Consider the following 23,084-nt stretch of genomic DNA (forward strand, 5'->3'; position numbering starts at 1 on the left):
CACTTGATTACTTGAACACAGGAATTGTTTCAGTGTATTTTTCTCAAGAAATTTAGTTGTGAATCTGACTTCTAGAGCTGGCGAGTGTAGACGACATTCGCGATTCTTCCTGTGGTGAGTAAAAAAATATTTAAACCATTCAAACCATTTAAACCAATATAAAGGGGTCATAGTTTAGATAATTTTAATATTTTGTGTAACATCGTAAAAAATTAGGTAGTATTTCCAGCGAAATAACTCAATTATGGTTTGCATTTTAATGGAACTCTTAACTGAGTAATAGGATTAGGCCTTTACTAGGTTCACATTTTGTCTATTATTTTTGTGTCCTGGGCAAAAACAGTCTTGTCCTTGGCCTTGTGTTAAGATCGATTAAGTATAAGAGACCACAGCTCAGAAATAAGTCGTTTGATTATAAATTAGCTGATATCAATTAATTGAATACATGCAGGCGCAGGCCATGGGTACAGTTTCTTAACTGGATGGGCTATGCTAATATCGCGATTCGATTATTGAACCTTCATTAGCATAGCCCATTTTAGAAACTGTACCCCAGGCCATTTTCTAAACCACAGTGATATTATGACTGAATGTATGCCTAGATCTGTTGTGCTTTGTGCCCTGCATAGACTAGACTACACATTTTACCATTTGCCAGTTAAGGGCTGCACTTTACTTTAGGTCATACACTCATTCAAATGAAAATATCGTTTGTTCGATTGTTTCATTCGATATATCGTTTGGTTAGATTTTCATTCGAATGAGTGTAGGACCTAAAGTAAAGTGCAGCCCAGTTAAGTTAGGCTTCTCAGGGGAATTCTTCTCTTTTACCTGTACCTCCACCTTTATTTGTGTGCCTCCATACTATTCGTTCCTGTATTTCATCTCAGCTAAGTAGGCTTATCCTTTTGTGCTTCCTTTGTAACTTAATTGATGTGTGACAGTTGCAGCCACACTGGGTAAAATCATCGAAGTAACACAACTATAACACAACTGGAACACCGGGTAGATAGGAGATGTGGGATAAAAAGCGGGCCGTTTCGGTAACCTTCCTCCACCACTATGGGGGACCCAACGCAGATATGTCAGTTCCTCAAGCCGTGCACGCGGTTGTTAATACGCTCCTGGCCGTGCATCCAAAAGATTGACTGCAATTTAAGTTAGGCCTATATATTCGGAATCTGCATTAACTGCAGAATCTGACAGTATAAATATAATCTTATTTAAATCGTAATTCAAATTTTAACGACTAAAAATGTTAAACAAATATTAGGCTACACCTTGACATGAAAAAGTTAGGTACTAAGCGAGTATTTTTTTTATTTTTTGGTCAGAAGCAAACTTCAAGCGAGAAAATTGTAGCTAATGAGATGATCTTCAGCATATAACCAAGCAATTTCAAATAAAATTGTCTAGTCGTGTGTAATGGAGTAATTAGTAACGCAAAGAGGTTAGGCCTATTTATAAATTGTACCGTGGGCCGTTCTCACTGGTTCCGCTGATCTTTTCGTTTACGGTACTCCCAGAAACGTTTTGGGTACAACCAATAGTTATATTAAATTCATTTTTATTACAGGTAACACATAACTAAATACTGAATTATCACCTTCTAGGTAAACTATTTACATACAATGTTACCGTAAATTAAAAAATAAAATGTAGACTATAGATACAGGGACAGGGACTGGTAATCCCCCTTTGTTTAAATGTAACAAGGGATCGTGTATTATCTGCTTTGTTTGGTAATTAATGAGAAATTTCAAATATTAGGGCTCAGATCAAATAATTGATAAGGTCATAAATACTAAACCTAAAAAGTATTTTTCAATAACAAAAATTGAATAATAAATTTACAAATCGAATGGTTAGTCGTGTTCCTTTGACAATATGAGTATTTGTATAATGTTGCAAACACACGATTAGTAAAAAGTGTTTTGAGTGTCATTGTTATTCTGTATATGTTTTAAATTTCATATCATCACACATAAGAGAAAAGGGTTTGGTTAATAATACTAAACAGTACTTTTAAGAAAATGTTTTACTGCCCACAATCGTGCTTAAAAATATAGTACAAAGGTTGCATTACATGTTGTGAAACAAAACCAATTTCTTCAATCTCTGCCTTGCATCTAACTTATTTTTGTTACATTCATTCATAATGTCTCTAGCATTGGAGAAACAAACGGTTTTGTAAAACAGTTTCATTCATGGGCGGCAGCCCGGTACCGGTATCTTCTGCAAATAAATGAAATATATGATCACATCCATAGAATAGTTAGTTGTATTCTTTTAACTTATATCAACTATTAAAAAAGGTTAAAATTGATTTAGCTTTACAATGATCGAGTTGCACAAACATAAAGAGTTGCTGGACTGAGGAGGTTGGTGCGACATAAAATCAACCTCGTCGCGCTATTAATCACTATACTACAAACAAACTACACACTTAGGCCTAATTGTAAATTGCTCGATCACATGTTAAAAATCATCTCTTAAACTACAACTTTGTCGCTTACAGTTTTCTTCTGACCCAAAAATAAAATACTTCCTCGCATACTAACTTTTTCATGTCGCGATGTAAAAATAGTTAACTCTTTTTAACTATGGAAATTCTATTTTAAACCAAAAGTAAAATTTATTTATACCATTAGATTCTGCATTTAATGCAGATTACGAATATATTTAAACATTATTGTACTTAATCTTAGTTATTGAATGCTAGGAGCAAGTTAACAACTTCGCGCACTATTCGATGAATTGGCTAAAATCCGCTGGGTCCCCCATGTTGGTGCGGGAAGGCTGCCACAACGGCACGCTTTCGTGAACACGTACCTAGCATTCCAGTTGTGTTATATACTTCGATGGGTAAAATAGAACGCTAAGAAACACAAATATTAACTTAGGCCTTTTTTTGTAAATAGGCTAAAGTAGGTACCTAAGAAAACTGTCATAATAAACTTAGTAAAATAATTAAGTTATCAGGACATTTAAGTTAACTTTACTATGCCTAACTCACCTAACTTAAAACGTCCAATGAGACGTTTTAAACTATTCCTAGACTCCAAAACTACAACCTTCTTCAATGACTTTTTGTCGCTGAGGCTTCCTTTGACCCCTAACTTACAATTATATATAACTTATAGGGAACTTCTTGATGATTAGCATCGTACATGTTATTAACCCTCCAAGTGTCCATAGTATTGGTCTTAATGTCCGCCCATTTATTGCGCAATCGCAGGGTTTTATTAAAATGTATCTTAGAAACTTAAAAACAATGTAAAGTTATACTGTTTTATATATCATTTTGTTTGGAAAATTATGGGCTTCAATGTAACATTATAAAACATTACAAAAAAAATTTCAACAATTTTTGTGGGGTTAACATTTCTCAAAAATTATAAAGTAGGGAAATGAAAAAAATTTATGTTTGCGCTCAATAAATTGTTATAATTTATAGGTCTACAAATATTTTAAAATAGCCGCTTTGTTCAAAATTTTATGAGGATTCCAAAAATATAATAATATAAGAAAATAGGTTTGCAAATAAATAAGTTATGGGCAAAAAACAGATTTCGTACATAGCGTTTAGCTAAGAATGCATATAGCCTAACCATAGCTAGGAATCTGGCTGATAATTTACATCAATATCACTACCTACTTCTTCAGGATCATCAACCAGCCCTTCAAAATCACTTAAATCTTCTTATAATGCACAACGTATAGGCTTTCACTACTTTGGATTTTTAACACTAAAACAAGGAAAAAACATAATAAAACACATCCGTCATCGGTGCGAGGTTAACCAAGTTGTTTACAAATACGCACGTCAGCTGTCTGCTACAATATTTTCGGAACTAAAATGAAAAGCGTCTAGAAACAGACATCAGGAGAAAGCTCAGAATCTGCCGAAAACAACGATACCAATCTCGATCCAGTTCAATCTGATTCAATAAGTCCCAGAGCCTTCGCCGTATACGATGTTTACGGCGGGTGTGTTGTGAGTCGATTAAGCGACGCTTAACATTCGGAGGGTTTAATTACTTGGAAAAACAAATATATATACGTCTAATAACACTTGTAATATTTACACTTATACTGTTGACTTACAAGACGGTATATAAAAATTGGTACGGTAAGTCAAGTGGTGATCGATTTCGATTGGACACGTTTCCAATCATCATCAGACCCAATAGGCGCCTATTCAAAACGTAATATTGGCTTACCCTTCAAACCTGTGCGGCTCAAAATCGAAATGGCCCAGGGTTCTTTTGTTTCTGGTATGTCTATAGGACTTTTCTCGTTTCCCTATGAATCTAACAATACCAGAGATACAGGTGGTGACAGGTGATGCGCACGCTCTGGTCAACGACCTGACCTTGGGCTATTTGGAGGGGTTGTGGCGGGCGAAAGTATGACTCATCTGGTATCGTTACAGGGTGTCCACATTCTGGAAAGTCAGAGATAGTCATGGAAAGTCATGGAAAAAAATTCTGGTCATTGAAAGTCATGGAAATAGGGAAAAGGTCATGGAAATCCCCAATGATGGATGGATTGCAGGGGATCTTTCAATGCTCTAGTCGTCCGTAACCCCGACTATTGTAGCATTTTTCCGAATTTTTCACAAATGTACGACAATTCAATTTATACAGTTGTATTAGTTTATGGGTTTTGAGCTTGTATTAGTTCATTGTTGTACCTATTGTACTCCATTGTTATCTTTTAATACATTATTTCAGTATTTTCTCTGAAATAACTTGTCCAGGCAGTATTATTCATGTGAGAATGGTTAATGGTCATGGAAAGTCATGAAATTAAATTACAAAATTTCTGTGGAAACCCTGCGTTAGATTCATAACAAAACTAGGAAAGTTCTACAAACATATTTATGATAACCCTACCTAACATAACCGCCGCAGCACGCTGTATAAGGGTGGCCTCCCTATAATACCAAAGGACCGATGATTCTTTTAACTGTTGTTTTCTGGTTTCACATACAATAACTTATGTGGAATAATTTCTTTTAATAGTTGTATTTGGTGCTAATTAAGTGAAAAAATATGTCATAAAATACCTCAACTGTTTTCTTTTATTCTTAGGCCTAGATACATGTGCAGCCTATTGCAAGCACAGAGTTGAAGGGCCAGTTGGTTCTCTTTGAAGTTTATGCTCAGTTGATGTTTGCCAAAAGAAAGCTTTCTTTTGGTTTTTTTGCTTGTAACTTAAGTGGATTTATTTTCTGTTTTTCGCGTCTGATTTAAATTTCATGGTAGGCCTACTGGTACTTATTGACTGAGAAATCCTTTTATTTGTCAATGTATTTTTCCATTTATTGTTTCAGCTCTGCAAACTAACAAATTTAATAGCCTAAAGCTGGGCAATCTGATCTAGATATTGGAAATTTAAACACACTTTTTGAGTTTATTCCTAGGTTGCAAATCTAAAGCCTGTTTGCCAACCTAGACAGGTTTTAAAGGTAAAATGGCAAGCTTAGGATGTAGTCCCGAAAATTGTAGTGAATTTCCCATAGTAAGGAATAAGCTATTACCGCAGGTCTCATGTTAAGACCTAGACCCAGGACCGACTTAATTTCTCTCTTTGATGTCCCCAGCGTGGCCGAAAACACAATCGGTTCACATCATATATGTGTAATATGTCCGTTAGCATGTTAACTTGATTAAAAATGATCCGATTTTTATACCGGTACCTACGGTATTATTTTAGTAAAAATCCAATCAGGTAAATAGAAGTTCGCTTAGTCTGCAGGGTTGCTGTGGTATTTATTTCTATTAAATCAACTTCAAAAGGTAACACTGTTAATATTTACCGTGTAGGGCCTATTCGTTGATGTTTGGAGAGCGTACATTTATTTATTTTTTTGTATACATTATAGTAAAACTACTCTGTTTCCTATTAAAACAACTGCCACTTGTAACTGACCTAAATTCATGACCAAACTAACATTACACAGACAGACCCAAGTTAAATGCAGATTCCAGTGTGGACCATATGGTGACCATGTAATTGATGTCCTGGTCTTGACCTGTTTATAACCAGGTGAATGTTGGGATCTCCTTTGTTTCAATTGCCAGCTGTTGTTGGTGTTTGATTAATTTTTAAGATGTTCATCCTTTTCGCATTGTTTTATATGCCAGGAGGTTATAAAACCGATTTAGAATAGTGTTTGTTGTGATATTTGGTAGCTTTCAAACTAGGTATTGTAGTTTAAATTGTGTAACTCCTAAAAATATGAAGCATGACTTAAAAGACTGTTTACGCAAAACATTCTTGCTAGTGTTGTTTCAACTGTTTGCTTAACAATTTCCTCATGTGTCACTGTTTTCGCGGTTCTTCAAAAGGAATATCTATGGATAATTCATTGAATTATATAATTTTTCTTCCGATGCTCCGTATATCATTAATCATTTGTTAAATTGTTAATTAGTACATCGTCTCCAATCCATCTTCTTAAATACTCTAAGTATTTTAAATAATTACCTTTTTGACTGATACTGAGCTTCATGCTTTTCATGCCTTCTTTTAGCTAACAACCAAAAACATTGCTTCGGTCCCAAAAGTTTAAAAACTTAAATCTAATAGGCCTATATGTTTGTTTTGTTAAATTTTTTCCACGATAGATTTCAAAGATTAAGTTAGTGATGGATTTTATTTCATGGTCGGAGATATAAAAATGATATGATACCATAAAGCGTTGATCTCAGAAGGCTTAGAAGTATTAAAACTATTTTTATTTTGAGACTTTAGTTACTCTTATTACATGTAGGCTAGCTAATTCTTGAATTAAAGAACACATGCTGTACAGCTGTTATAAATAACCAGCTGTATGTGACTGCACTAATATTTACAGACCTCATCAAACTCTGGCAAGCTTATCCGCTGACTAATGTACAGATTGCCATTTCTGGAATACACGTGGCTTACAGTTTACGCTTCAAGATAAATCTTGGAGTCTAGCACTCCAATAATCTGCCATTTAATCTTTGGATTGGAAAGTTTCATGCCTGGCTACTTTATTTTTATTTTAGCCTTTATATTATGTGTTTTGCATTGGGATTTTTGATGTTTTTTTGCAAGATCACAATTTTCAATCCCTGATCTTTACTATTTACAGCCTTTTGTTAGGTAGCATCATTCAGCAACCCCAATGACAAATGGAATGTGGTTTCAAAATCAATCTTGCTTGGATTTGAACCAGTGACCTGCAAGAAACTATTCAAAAATTTCCATGCAAAAAATTTAACTTGCTAGTTAAGGGATATATTTTGATCAAGTTTTTCTAAATTGTTTTAAGGTTTCCATAAAAATACACGTTATTACCTTCTCTTGCAGGGTATTTTAAAAGGTTTTTACTAGCTCGCTTTCTTGTCCGGTACAAATTTTGCAATCAATTTTGAATTTTATACTAACTTCAATCCCGATGAGGCAGAGACTTGAAACTTGAAACATAGCTCACAAATGGATGACGATGCAATATTATATCATTTATTTTTAAATTTCCCTCGGGCTACGCCCCATGGGCTTCAAAATTTTCCATGTTTACATTTTGAAAGAATGTAAATATATCAACTAATTTAAAGTCAGCTGTAAATACTTAAATTTGACAGTTCGAAGAGCAGAGGTTAAGTAAGAGGAACAGGTTATGCTCCCAAGAGATTCTTTATACAAACAAACATTTCAAAATAAAGATAAACAATCTGATTGCAGATATAAAGGTGTTTGTTAATAATGTCAATTGTTATTTATTTAGTATTCTATAATGTAACCAATAAATTAAATAGATTGATATATTTATAGTTAGTAGGTAGGCCATACATTCAAACTAATACATAATTATATGAAAAGAAACTCAAATAAACCTTAGATTTCCCACATGCCTCTGTCTTAATCCGATACAGATGCTTGAAATAGATTTAACATCCACACACATTAAAAACTAAAAAGTAGAAAATAATTTATAAATAAAAAACGTTTTTTAAACAAAACGTTTTCAAACGCACTAAAAAGTAGAAAATAATTTATAAATATGTCGAGAGTATAAATACTCGTATGATTTAAAACGAAAAACGTGGGGTGCATGCAATTGATAATATAATACATTAGTTCAATAGGTGAAGGTAATTGTAAATTATCTATTGCATGCACCCCACGTTTTTCGTTTTAAATCTTACAAGTATTTGTACTTTCCACATATTTATAAATTATTTTCTACTTTTTTTAGTGCGTTTAAAAACGTGTTGTTTAAAAAAAGTTTTTTATTTATAAATTATTAACATTAGTATAACTAGTCCAATTAAAATATACAACCATGATCATCTGTTGTGAATCTTGAAAGTTATCTTTAAAACTTTATCAATAACAATCCCTTCAACGATACTGTGATTTCATGACTAGCCAACAACATCAGTGAGATACGACTAATAGCACTAGTGAGGTCATATTACTGCTTTGCTTGTATTAGTGGTCAGCTAACCTATTTGTTTGCCTCGTGGCTCTATGAGTGACGAAGAACAAACTCAAGGTTTATGTAAGGCTGTAAAATCATCAACATACTTTTGATGTGCAGTGGGTCGGTTATGTTGGTCTTGGCCTATTTTTCGTGCCATGAGTAGGCATTCTGCAAATAAGGCTTCAAAATCAAATTACCTACTGGTACTTGAATCTAGTTTGTTTTGAATGATAAATTTAAATATTTTGATAGGCTTATGTTAAATTTTATGTTTTTAAATTTAAATTGATAGAATATTGAATTACAAAGTTCCTTTGGTTAAAATCAGCAATTGTGAACATTTGAAAATTTAGTGTTGTCATTGTTTTTGGTAAGTTTGTAGCCAACTAAGTAGCTAGTACCAAGACAAGGACACATTCCATAATATTTATGACTTGAAATAACTTTTTAAAACAATCTTTGTAACTTAACAATGCTACATTAAGTTGGTTGATGTTTTTTATTCCAAATTATTCTCATAACAAGCTACTGCAAAGACAATTTTAGCTAAATTAGTTAAAAGAAGTGCAATAAGTAGTTGCACAAGCTATATTCAGTTTTATTGAAATTGTTTTGGAAAATACACATTTGAACCCTTGAGGAAAACATAAAACAAACTATAAAAAGGCATAGAGGTTATTATTACGTTGAGTCATTATAGAGTTAGCCTTATAACTCAAAGGCTGGCTGGTTTAATCTGAAGAAAAGTTTGCAACTTTTGTTTTGATTTATCTTTAATTAGTGGAATTAAGTAATCATGGCTAAAGAATGTGTACGCTGGTTTTAGTCAGTAAAAAAGCATAAACACGATTCCCACTCACTTTTCCTTCATACGCATTTATATCTACGCACTATGAGGTATCTACAATATACTGCAATAAAAGTATTATAATCCCTCCAAAAATTAAATCGGCCCAACTATTACCCTCCACCAAAGGCGTTGAGAAAAATCACAATAGTGGAGAAATGTTTGATGATATTATTCTGTATGCAGCCTTGGCCAGAATCAGAATTAAGTCTAGGACTGCCTTACTTGACTGTGATTGACCAATCCAAGGGCACTCGAGCAAACCCTCTTCCCTCTTCCTGCCTCTCTCTACCATATGTCATACCCAATATTACATTTTTATTTATTTAACCAAGGTGTAAACACGTAATTAACGTTAATGTGAAAGAATACCCTCGCAGCAGCAATCCACCAGACTAAGAGAATTTCAATCTGTCAGATTGCATTTCTACTAAAATATTTCCATAAACAATAGCTAAATAAATAAATCTTTATTGTCACATAACGTTTACATTATATAGCAATGCTATAAAACAGGTCACATTGTCAAATAACATTAGATTTAATAAATACTTAGGATCGCTGCTATGGGAAAGGTAAAATTTTTTTGCCGAATGTTATTTATTATAGTATTAAATAAATAATTTTGCCAAATTTAATTACATAAACAAGCTAACTGCAACAGTTTTCTCAATAGAATAGCATGTAAGTTTTAAATGTAAATTTTTTTGAATATTCTCCTTAACCTTTAACTTAATTGTACAAAAACGCTTCAATGTACAAAACTATTTGTTTTTTTAAGCTCTACATGATGGTTGCAACCAAAATGAGGAAATGTCATGTTTCAAGGGAAGATGAAAAAAAACATTTTTTTGAAAATTTAAAAACCCCATTAATACCTTTTCTTATGACCCAATATTGCTAGTTCGCAAACTCATTCAAATTTATCCCGCCGTACACCTTCAAGCCAAATTGAATCAAAATTGGACCAAAATTACTTGAGTTATCACACGCACGCATACACATACATATAGGCTTATAATATAAATTTGAAAGAATTGTGTTTTTTGCCTCTGGGAACATCCAAATGAAAATGTAAATCGTTACTGGGTCTAGCACTGTGCCACCTACAGTAATAGCTTTTCGCAATAGGAAAATTGGCCAAAAGAGCATTTAAAAACTAAAATCACGTGGGAGTTTTAATTTTTTCAAAACCTGTTGACGTCTACTCATTGGCATCCCTGATGTTAACCCAAATTAACAAGCTTAATTTCTGAACATAGAACTAGCTAGAGGTGCTTTGTGTTCCTATTGTAAGATAAACTCTGAGTGGGTTTCCCTGTCTGTCTACCCTCTCCGTTGTTAGGGGAAATTATAACTTATTCACATTTCTACCACATCTCGCCTGGTCGTTTGTCATTGCTAAAGTGTTGTGGGTTTTAACATTTGAAGTAAAAAACAACTTCACGTAAGTTAACATGTGTGTGTTTGAAAGTTTAGTGATCAATATTTTTGTAGACATGTTTATGAAAATTAAACAACCTTTGCTAAAATATACAACTTATCTCTGCTTTACTTGACTTGTACCATTGACTATACACAGAGTACACTTCCCATCTAATGTAAAAATTTGAAGCCAATAAATAGGTGAAGTATAGAACTATCTCACCAGAGAGTACTAGTGTATTGGGTTAAATATTAATTGAAATCCTTGCCAACAGCTGATTGTTTTATCACTTGACACAGAATATTATCATTAGTTGGTAGACCATCTCAACAGATTGCACCACTTTAATGTTTACATTGGATGGAAAGGCTAATCTTTGTATATAGTCAATGCTCCTGTGACTATACAAAACCATATCTTCACCAAACTATTGCCTCCACATTCTTCGATCTTTTGCTACTTCGGCAGCCACATAAATACATAACAGCGTAGTAAAGTTACTAAAACTAAACTTATTAATATAGAGAACTTTAAAGGAAATTAATATTTTAATGTGATAAACCTCAAAATGTTTATTCAACCAAAAATTGTATTCACAAAACTACAACTTAAACAGCTAAATGCATAATTCCATAGAACGAAATAGGAAAACTTTACGTAATATATAGATGAATAATATTTGCTTTGTAAGTTTTAAATAATGTTTACCTACTTTGAGTTTAGTTACATCATTGGTTATGTCACAGTTCTGTGGAAGCTTTCTTGTGTAATGATTGATTTCAGCCTTCCCTCATAAGAAGTGCTAATTCTTCCCAAAATTTATAGATTACAAATGACGAAAGTGCTACATGACAAAGTATGTAGCCTTTTTGGCAGAAAAAAGTGTAATCGAGAACCATAAAGATTGTTTACCAAATATTTCTGGTAACTGATATGTTCATGTGATATTTCAAGGCTGAATCATATGTTGAATATGAGTGTAGGGGTTTCAGCCACTGGTTGTAAATTCAGGGGCCATATTTATGTAATCTAACTCAACATAACCTAACCAAATTTATATATGCAGATTAGGGCCATACGTGAAATCAGATCTTTGTTAAATCAAAAAGGATTTGATAAATTATTAATTAAAAGAAATTTGTTAGGCTACTTATAGATACAGTATTTGAAAATAATCATAGTGAAATTTTATCAGCGTTTTTCATCGGGACAGCTGATGGTGTTTGCAAATATTAACACAATTCTCATATAAACAATATTTAAAAGGGCTTTGCTAGTGGTTCCTGAATAACAAGAATATAGGCTATAGGTGTTACCATTGACTATTTATACAGGGTGAGTTTTAAATGAGTTCCCCCCCTACTTTTTCTACATTTCTTAAGATATCAACTCCGGACTACGTGAGATAATTGTAGAGTAGTAAGTACCCCTACTTCATTTTGACTGGGTAAGAGTTTTTGGCCGCCATCTTGGATCCGCCATATTGGATACAAAGTAATTTTTTCAAATATAAAGGTAGGGTTGTGACCCATCTTTTCAAACTAGATTTTTAAGCTGAATGCGATGCTGCAATCCAATTAAAAAAATCTTGATCCATTCTAAAGTTACCTATGAGAACTTTTTTTAACTTTATCTTCAGCCCATTTTAATATTGTGCATTTACAAACTAGGCCCCCCATACACGTAACGATCGGCCGGCCGGCGAGGGCCGGAAGGCCAAACTGAACAGTTTGGCCTGTGAAAGGAGGGTCCCCATACACGCAACGATTCGCCTGCCGACCGGACTGAGATTTCTCCGCCTAGAGGCAAGTGTGCAGTCAGTTTTCGTACGGCAAAAACGTTTATGTTAACTTGTTATAAGCTGGATGTGGTAAGTCCCTGTTGTGGTATGCCTTTGTTTTGACCCTCCACCGACATTCATGCTTTCTGTATTCTTCTATAAAGGCTAGCACATGCTGATTAGTCCACGTAGCCATATTAGTACAAAGACTGAACAGAAAATAAAGTTAGGTTATGTCAATGACCGTGCCTGACCTTAAAAATGAACGTAAATAAAAAAATAATGCTACTACTGTACTGTCGGCCTTCCGGCGGCCTGCCGGCGACCCCATACACGTAACGATCGGCCTGAAGGCGGGAGTTGGCCGGACGACGACCCCATACACGTAACGATCGGCCGGCCGGCGTGGACTGTTTAGGCCGGGCCGGCCGGCCGATCGTTACGTGTATGGGGGGCCTAAGGTCATAATATCAAAATAGTGCTAGATAAAGATAAGTACGGTATAAGTTACTACACTACCATTCATTGTCGACCTATTTTCACTTGGTTATAACGGATGTATTTTTTTGCCGCAATCTTGGATCCGCCATTTTGAAATGTGATAAATGATTTTAAATATGAAAATAGTATTGTGACCCATAATTTTGAACTACTTTTTTATATTGAACTCAATGCCGTGACCTGTTTTTTTGTTTTCAAGCTTTCTTGATGAAATATTACAATTATTTTATTTCAAATGTCAATATTTCAAAAACCAAAAATGAAAATGAAAAACGCATTGCGGCATTGAGTTCAGCATAAAAAAGTAGCTCAAAATTATGGGTCACAACACCACCTTCATATTTAAAATAATTTATCACATTTCAAAATGGCGGATCCAAGATGGCGGCCGAAAAAGTACATCCATCATAACCAAGTAAAAATTGGTCGACAATGAATGGTGGTGTATACTATCTTTATCTAGCACTATTTTGATATTATGACCTTAGTTTGTAAATGCACAATGTAAAATGGGCTAAAAATAAAGTTATAAAAAGTTCTCATAACTTTAGAATAGATCAAGATTTTTTTAAACGGATTGCGGCATCGTAATCAGCGTAAAATGTTAGTTTGAGATGATGCGTCACAACCCTACCTTTACATTTGAAAAAAAAAACGTTGTATCCAAGATGGCGGCCAAAAATGTATAGCCTAACCAGTCAAAATGAAGTACTTACTACTCTACAATGATTTGACATGGTCCTTAGTTAATATCTTTAGAAATGTAGAAAAAAGTAAGGGGGGGACTCATTTAAAACTCACCCTGTAAAAAATAAATCCATATATAAATCCCAAAGTACACATAAACTTTAGAGAAAACTAAAAGTCACACTCGCATAAACCATATACTTAAAATGTTCGTCATGAGAGAAACCTTGCGCTTTCAAAACTATCCAAATTTCTTAAATTGCTCTTTAAGGTTGTAATTCCTTTCTAAAGGGAACTTTACCTAATGTTAAAAATACCTCAGCTGTACTTATTTGTTTGTTATTCTTTCAATTTATCACCTTATTAAAATCAGATTTGATTATTTGTTTGTATTACTGTATTCTGTTTTGTTTATTTCAGCTTAACCATGGTTTTATATATGGCTTAACTTAACCAATCAGCAGTTTTATTAATACTTATGAAGTCAAACGGGGTGGGTAACAGCTAGTATATAGTCAATGGTGTTACTATTTTGAAGTGCAGGCCTTCTCCTTCTGCATGAAATTTAAGGATATTACATTGTGATATGGTTAGGAAAACTAGGGTTTACAACACCTGTATTCATTCGCCTTTATATTTTATATTTGAAAATAAAAATGCAAAATACTGAAATACTACCACATAATACCATACATTAAACATAAAGACATATGGTAATATTCATGTTTAAAATAAAATTATCATAACTGTTAATTTCAAATTTCTATGTTATTCTTATGGAGAATATTGAAAAATGTTGTAGTTTGTTTGTTTATGGATATATTTTTATCAAACTTGCCAAATTTATTTATTTTATTCTATTAATAGTTTACTAAAAAACACACTTTATTAGTTTCCCTGTAGCAGCAAGCCAAGGTATACTCTAAACCTATGTTAAATTAAATAGATTTAATTGATTTAATCATTTCAGGCAAATGGAAATTCTCTCAGTCGGCAGGTTTGCTGGGGCGGGGTATTTCAAATTGTTTGGTTATGCACTAAATTTGTGTTTGTGAGATCCCTCTGCGAATAGTGATAAGTTATTCCCCAGTGATGAATAATAGTGAAGTAACAGTGGGTCAGTATGCCAAGGCCGAAGCTGCATCACCAGTCTTTCCTCTTCCACCTTCCACCCTAACAGCAGCTATTACAGCTGATTTTAAACTGTAAAAACAGCTGATTTTAAACTGTAAAAACAGCTGATTTTAAACTGTAAAAACAGCTGATTTTAAGCTGTAGAAACAGCTGATTGTAAATTTAATGTCTGGACCAAAGGCCAATTATACTTGAGTTTGAAAATTTATTAAGCTAGGCCTAAATAATTTTATTTTATGTTTATTAGCGACAAAATTAGCTAGCTATTGGAACAATGTTTATTAATTAGCAAGGTTTGACTGATAAGTAACTGCTTGATATTGCCTGGTGTATTAACCTTAAAGTGACTGATTATAGGCCTACTTACTTTTGAATTTATGTTTTTGTTTTGGCGAGGAAATACAATACTTATTGTGAATTTCTTTCAAATTTGTTTCCAAATGTTGAAAACAACATCCTGGATCTGAAATTTAGAATTTGTTATGGAAAAGAATAGAAATCCTTCGTAAGAATAACTTATTTTATCAAAGGAAGGTTATGTTGACGATGCTTTTAAATTGCGATTTCTTTGCCAAACGATAGTATTTCTTTTTACATAGTCTAGAACTAAATGTGTGAATTTAGTGTCCAACATTGAATCAAACCCCCCCCCCGGCCCAAGGACCCCCCTCCAAAGATTTCTCTAAAACATAATAATAAATAAATATTTATAAGTAAGCTAAAGAACAAGTTTAAATTCCATTAATGGACTAAATTCCAATTGTCTAAGTACGTATAAATGTGTTAAAAATCATGTAAAACAGAGTGATACATGTTAATATAACTGTATTACATTACACTCACACAAAACAATTTTTACTATCATATTTTAATTATTTTCGTTTTTCTAATTAAATTTACTTGCTGAACTACATGTCTTATACAGTATCTCACTAACTGTACATTCGGGTGTAATCAATTGGAATAATAATTACAGCTTCCATCTCACTGCGAGTCCAAATTTTGATTGGTGGAGAAAATCTAGTAAACAAGAAAATATTAGCCTAGTGTCATCATAAAATCAACATTCTTAAATACAGTGGAACCTTGATAACAAGTGTCACTTTCTTATCCCCTTTAATTTATTTTACCCCTAATTACCTGTTATTATTTAAACCTTGATAAGATGTCAACCTTGATAACAAGTCTTATTTTATAATCCTCTTGAGAGTCTTGTTATCGAGGTTCTACTGTATCTTACCTTTTCCATGTGACGCCAAAAATGCAAACCGCATATTGCATGCAAACACACATCATATAGTGGTGATATAGATGGTGATTAGTGTTGTGTGTTGTAAGCAGTCATTACTTGAGTTTTACTTTCCCGTCTGTGTTAACATTGTTTAGAGAGAAAGCCAGAGGAACCTCACAGGTGCACACTTTTCAATAGGATAGCACATTTAAAATTTATCTCTCAGTTTGCAAGTTTGTTTTAAGTTTTTTTTTTTATTTGAAATTGTTCTAATAGTGGTTTGTTTTACCAGAAAGTTTTACCTGGTCATATAATACCCGAACTGCATAACATTTGAAGACTAAGCAAATTTTGATTTGTCTTATCGGTAATTGGTTGGTTTGGTAATTTCCATATACAAGTCATATATATATATATATATATATATATTTATTTATGCCATATTTAAATTAAACATGTAAGTTACTCAGGTTTGCTTCTATGTGAAAGGGAAAAAGTGTTTTTGTTTTTATTTAATTTTATTATTATCAGATGAAATAAATTAATTTGCCAAATTTTATAAAAATACATCCATGAACCACCAAAATTCTACAGTTTATTTATTTTCTATATAAAAAAACATACAAATTTTTAATTTTGTCAAAGATTGACTTTTCCAAACGATGCAGTTTGAGTCAAGTGACGATTTGCAACAGTGTAACAAAAAAATACAGGGTAAATTTTTAGTGTATATTTTTTCCTCGATAACCATTAGGCGTAAAACAGTGTTCGAAAATTGTTTGGTTTTTTAAGCTCTACAAAATAGTTTAGAAAGAATTGCAAAAATGTTATGTTTTGGGGGTAAAAAATGGGGAAAACCCAATTTTCACCCTAGCAAATCCCGTTCCCATAGTCCGATTATGGTGGTTTGTGAACTCGCCTGAATAGATGTAGGTTTACACGTTTGTACCAAATTTCATAGTAATTTTGTTAACTTACACGCACACATTTTATGAAAAAGAATTTGAAAAAAATAGAGAAAATCAATGATTAACAGGCCAATGAAAAATGACATAATCTTTGCCCAGTTTTAGAACGAACTTGGCAACCTTTGACTCACAAGGCATGCAATCTTTCTACTCAAAGTAAAACGTCATTCAGATTGGTTGTACAGTGCTGTGATTTCTTTGGATCCTTTTATTTTGCTAGGATAAGAAATGTTTCATATATATACTTATAACACACAACTGGCATAGCAGGTACAAATATCTAATTAGTTTTAGCCAAATGTAGACTAATAACACAACATTTAACATGCACCGGTGGATTTTTTTTATAGCACCTCAAATAAGGCAGTTTACTACATTTTTGCTCATCCTTGCTGTGTTTGTGTGTGTGTCCACAACTGGTAAATAAAAGTTTATATTCCGGCTTAGCCTACAAGATGAGAGAAAACTGGTTAAAATATGCACAACTAAGACCCTAAATAATCCATGGACATTACAGAATTGACAATTTTGGTCAGTTCATAAAAAAGTGTTTAATACTCAATTCTAGAGCTATTCAAGGCTGGTTTGTTACTTCTTGATTTTGTGTGTAATGGAGGTATTTTTGCAATGCAAGATAACAGTCTACTAGCTGATAAACTGAAATGTCCTGTAGTTTCATTAAAGCACGTGTAGTAAAATAATTGAAGGTGCAACCTTTTTAAAATTTTGATCCTCAATCTCTGTTTTCAAGATTTAAGCCATCCAATAAACAATTGAACCCCTCCAATCTGAAACACTTTGGAATGCCTATGGTGGTATTGAGGTGTCGATGTGCGTGTGAGGACCTCATTTTACGGTCTGTTCCTTCAGTAAGGGTCTCTTCTCTCTATTGTACCAGAAGCTGCTTCTTCTGTATTACTTTCCCTGAGTGAAAGTTTAGCTTCTGCTTTGATGATCACAGCTTTTACCGAAACATCCTTGCCTAATCAAAGAGGTGTTTGCTTCATTGTAAATTAGTTTAAAACGATGCAGATGAATATTAGATCAATCCCCTTTACTTTATTTTTATCCAAATTCCCTAAAGGGAAGTAGCTACATACCGTAGGTCACATGGTAAGACCTAGGCCCGGAACCTATTTACTTTTTCATTTCCATTTCCCCAGAGGCCAAAAACACTATTTGTTCAATTTGTATATACAAGATGTGCGTGTGTGTCCGTGAACGCGATAACTTGAGTAATTTTTGTCCGATTTCAATTAAATTTGGCTTGAAGGTGTAAGGCGGGATAAACTTGAATGAATTCGCGAACCTATGCGTGATCAGGCTATGGGAACTTGGTTTTGTGGGGTAAAAATTTGTTTTTCTCATTTCCAAAAAAATCCTAATTTCTCTCTAGACCGTTTTAAAGAACTTAAAAAAACAAATTTAGTTTATTAAAGTTTTTTTGTACGGTTATTAGTTACGGATAAATTCAAAAGATCTTAATTTCAAAATTCCTACGTTACTCTTATGGAGAATATTGTAAATTGTAGTTTGCTTGTTTGTGGATATATTTTGATCAAACTTGGCAAATTTTGTTATTTTATACTAACCTATTATTATTTTACTAAGACTACACTTAGCAAGCATCTCTGTAGCAGCAAAACCTAGGTACTCGTTAACCTTATGTTATTTAAATACTAAACTGAAAATAAAATCAGGCAAATGGACATTCGCTTAGTCTGCAGGTTTGCTGCGGCGGGAGTTGGTCCTGTTCATGGACAACATTTGCCTGGTTTATGTCTTATGTTTTTCACTGTCTGAAACGAAAACAGTTTGTAATTCTCTGATGTAAATATGAGTAGTCGTATAGTGGTTGATTAATGATTAGTTAGAATTTTCTTAATTCGTTGAAATTGCCAGAATAATCTATGTATGACAAAACAATCTCAAAACGATTCAAAGGGCCAGAGGAAACAACCTTTCTTGTTTCTTCAAATTAACTTCGTACCAGGGGATAAGGAAATTAACGAGTCAGGTCTCAATAGTAAGGAAACGACAATCCGTCGCTTAGCTTGTTTTCCTGTCCAACATGTTAGTTCAATTATGGTATTTCATCATTAGGGCGTAAAGTGACTCTTTCCGAGCTCAAGTTTTACGACCGAGGTGACAGCCGAGGTAAGAAAATGAGCGAGGGTTAAAACGACATTTTTTATGCCCGTGTGATGAACTATAATTTTCGTCATATTGCACCATTATTTGAACAAACTATGTTACAAAACTGATACAGTTTTCATTCTACTTCCAAATTGTTCTCAATTTTGTTTACGGAGACAAACAGCTGTTTAGTAAGTTATTCAATCATTACGTATATTACTATTGTATTAATATATACTAGTGTACATGTTCCTCGAATTCGAGCAATTGCAAAGTATTACAGGAGTTATTTCAAAACGAATAACAGTCATATTTACAATGATGAGTTTAAAAGAGTCAACTCAAAGATTACCGGTGTGTAACTCAGACCATGTTTATCTTCGTTATTGATAAACCTAAAGCATTCCGGCCGGTTTTCTCCTTCTAAAAATGCCTCGCTGTACAGACAACACAGGTCATTGATAGAGGGCCAATTGATAACGAAAAGTCGTTTTCGGGTAGTGTTAGGGCGCATTTGTAACCTAATATTTGAGATTGTCCAGGGTCAGTGTTCTGTTCTGTTCTGTAGCTGCGGTCGTTATCACGATTACGCCTCCTGTATATGTTTCGTTGCCGTCGCGTCGGAGGTATTAAAAAAAAACAACAAATAAACAAATAATAGCTACAGAAAACAACGATAAATGCACCAATTTAAGTTACAATCATGCTAACACGATCCGTCATAGCTACACAAAACAACGATAAATGCACCAATTTAAGTTACAATCATACTAACACGATCCGTCTTGGGGGTTATGTTTGCACAAACTCAAATAGTAAATAAATGTACTCAATGCGTTTCATTGAATTGGAAAATAAATAACAGCAATTAAATTATACAGCTGATCAAAATGTAAACAATTATGTTCTTCATAAGGATAACATGGGAACTTTCAAAGCCACTGGGGCAGAGCCCAAGGGACTTTAAAAAAAATGTAAGGCCAGTTTGCAAATCTACGCGACACGCTCTTTCGAATGAGACTTCAATGGATAAAATCGGTTAAGAAATGGCGGAGGAGTTCAACCGACAAAGTTTCATGTAGCGTATTAATTATATAGATTAAACTATCGATATGTCGTACAATTGACAAAAAGGCAACAATAAGCTACAACCGATTTAAACAATCGATACATACTTTCGATACATGCGATTGCTTATAATCTAAGTTTACAACTGAGTTAACAACAGCTGACTTTTACTGAGTAGGGGCAATTAAGTAGGTCAATTTATTGCGCTGTAGACAGATTTTAATACGAGTAATTGTACTACGTAGGTTACTGCGTAGCAGTGTATTTTAGTTACGAGGTAGCCTACAGTAGTTGTTGTGGCCGTAGTGTCGAGTAGTCCGGGCTAACGGTGGACATAATCGCCAGTTTCGGACGATGAACTTTGTGCCGAACCAACAGCCCACGGAACTTCGAGATAGTCTCCTTTGGGTTATCCAAGAAAATTATGGGACAAACCACGATAATTATAGAGTAAACTGTGACATGGGATAAACACGATAATTATGGAATGGAATGAAATGGAACACGAAAATTGTGGGGTTAACCACGAAAGATGAGATGAGCCACGAAAATTATGGTATGAACCAGAAAGTTAAAAGATACACATAAAAAAAATTATGGCACATTTCCCTGAACATTGAGAGGTGAACCAAACAATGGTATAAACCACAGAGATTTTTGGATTGAAGCCAAATATTGAGGGCTCAATCCTGAATAGTTTGAGGGTCCCATAAAAATTAAGGGGTAAACCACGAAATTTATATCAGCCACAAAATGTATGTGGGGCCTTGAAAATAATGTGGCGAATCGCTAAAATTATTAAAACACCACCTTTTCATCATATTCATTATTCTTACGACTTATTCCTATTCTTACTGAATGTTTTATTTATTCTCAAAGTTGAATGGCGAACATAATGCAGGCAGTAAACGCTGACAAAATATCCGTTAGTTATCAATTAATTGTTATCCTACACTCACCTCCATTCATACTTGGCTTACCTACATTAGAATGGTCGCCATTTCATAAGAAAGTATTAAAGTGCTGTGGAATTTCTAATAACGGAAAGTAGTGATAAGACTACGTAGGTGTATTGTGCTTCTTTTAAATGGTTTATTCTACTATGGGATTACAGTTAAATTCAACCTTGACCTATTAGTAGGTGAGGTGACTGTAGCTTGGAACTGATGTTCAATTATTCAACCGGCTTTCCAGAGTATTCTCCCGTGGGGTGGATAAAAGTCGTCCAGTTTTCCTCCAGGATTCCCTTGTCAGTTAAACACCCCATGTTTTATGAACCATAAATTCTGCAATGCAATTTATATTTTAATGGCCGGTTTTTAATTGGAATCTGCAATTTAAAAATTATATTTGGACTGTGATGTATAACAATTTTTGTTCGAAGCGATTGGTTGCAATAATGAAGTGTTTTGAGATATTTTCAGTTTTACGACTGAAATGTTTTTATGTAACAATTTTATGGTTAGGGTTTGGTTAGGTTAGGACCGAGACATAACCTAAAACATCAATTGTGCATAGCTGCATGCAAATTGCATAGCATTCGTATAATGAAAAGGACATTTTTTAGAGCATCAAACAAATTCTTCATCTTTGTTTAATTGCTGTACATAAAAGTTAAAACGCCGGAAGAGTCGAATAGTCTGTATGATGGAAACTGCATGGTCGAGCCAGTCCAAGGTAGACCTCCGGTCAGGAGACAGGTTACATCATACAGACTATAGTTAACCCCTCGAGTGAGGCGTATGCACGAATCATACAGTACGACATGAATTGGTAGAACCACTTTCTTTCCTTAGTGTCCACCTTAAAGCAATAAGTAGTTCATTTTTAGTCACAGTTCTAGAAAAATAAAAATATGCGTGTCCGGTACTTAAATAAAATATCCACAGCAGTATTCTGCTTTTACGTTATGTCATTAAAAAATCTTAAATACTCGTACGTTTAAGATAATAATCGTCGCCGACGTAAAAATGGCCGTTTGGTTTAAGATTTTATTCGTTAAATGGCAAGAGCTGTTTTTTACAAACCTTTAGAAATCTAATAACTATACTGTATGATTTAGATATAAAATAACGAAATTGTTCATTGATTTGGATGTTAAAATGATTTTGTGAATCACTATGGAAGCTACTTTTACTTGGAACACTGTTATTTTGGATTATGTTTTAAATCCACTTAGTAATAGCCGTTAAAACAATTTGAAATTCCATTTATATTTTTCGTAGTCTAAACAGTGTTGAATGCTAGTCTTGCCAAGTCCGTTGACCCGTTGGCAATGTTTCATTTAAATTTAACAATCCACCTCTCTAAGGTAGTTTGTTGGAGTTCTGTTATGAAGGAAGTTTGGTCATTAACAGCTTCAATCGTTTTTCATTTATAGTTTTAACTTTTTATCGTAAGCCATACTTAGGCTTAGATGGTTCTACGCTAACTTATAAAATTGTAGGATGTTTATAAACCTTGTGTTATTTTGAGTCTTCTAGTCGTATGTTATTATTACGTACCTAGTCGTCGTCACCGTACGCGATTCACTTACTTGTGATATCACGGTCGAAATTAAATTCAAGAATGACAAAATATAGGATTTAATTACACACCAAAATGAGCTTGTGTTATTTACGAATCAAAACAACAAACTAAACTTGTTTACATTATTCGTAAAACAATTAAAACACATGAAAATAACTTATGAAAAACAGACTTTAAGCAATAAGTAAAAACCAGTCTCTCAGCAAAAGTGCTTATATATATTGAAGTTTTAACCAATGACTTACTAGTCATATGACGACAACCTTAATACGATCTAGCTTCATGGTGGAAGGAAAAAACATAGGTGTGCTAT

This window comes from Macrosteles quadrilineatus, unplaced genomic scaffold (genome assembly GCF_028750875.1).
Source record: "Macrosteles quadrilineatus isolate MER2022 unplaced genomic scaffold, UCM_ALF_1.0 Scaffold_3__2_contigs__length_128488019, whole genome shotgun sequence".
NCBI lineage: Eukaryota > Metazoa > Arthropoda > Insecta > Hemiptera > Cicadellidae > Macrosteles > Macrosteles quadrilineatus.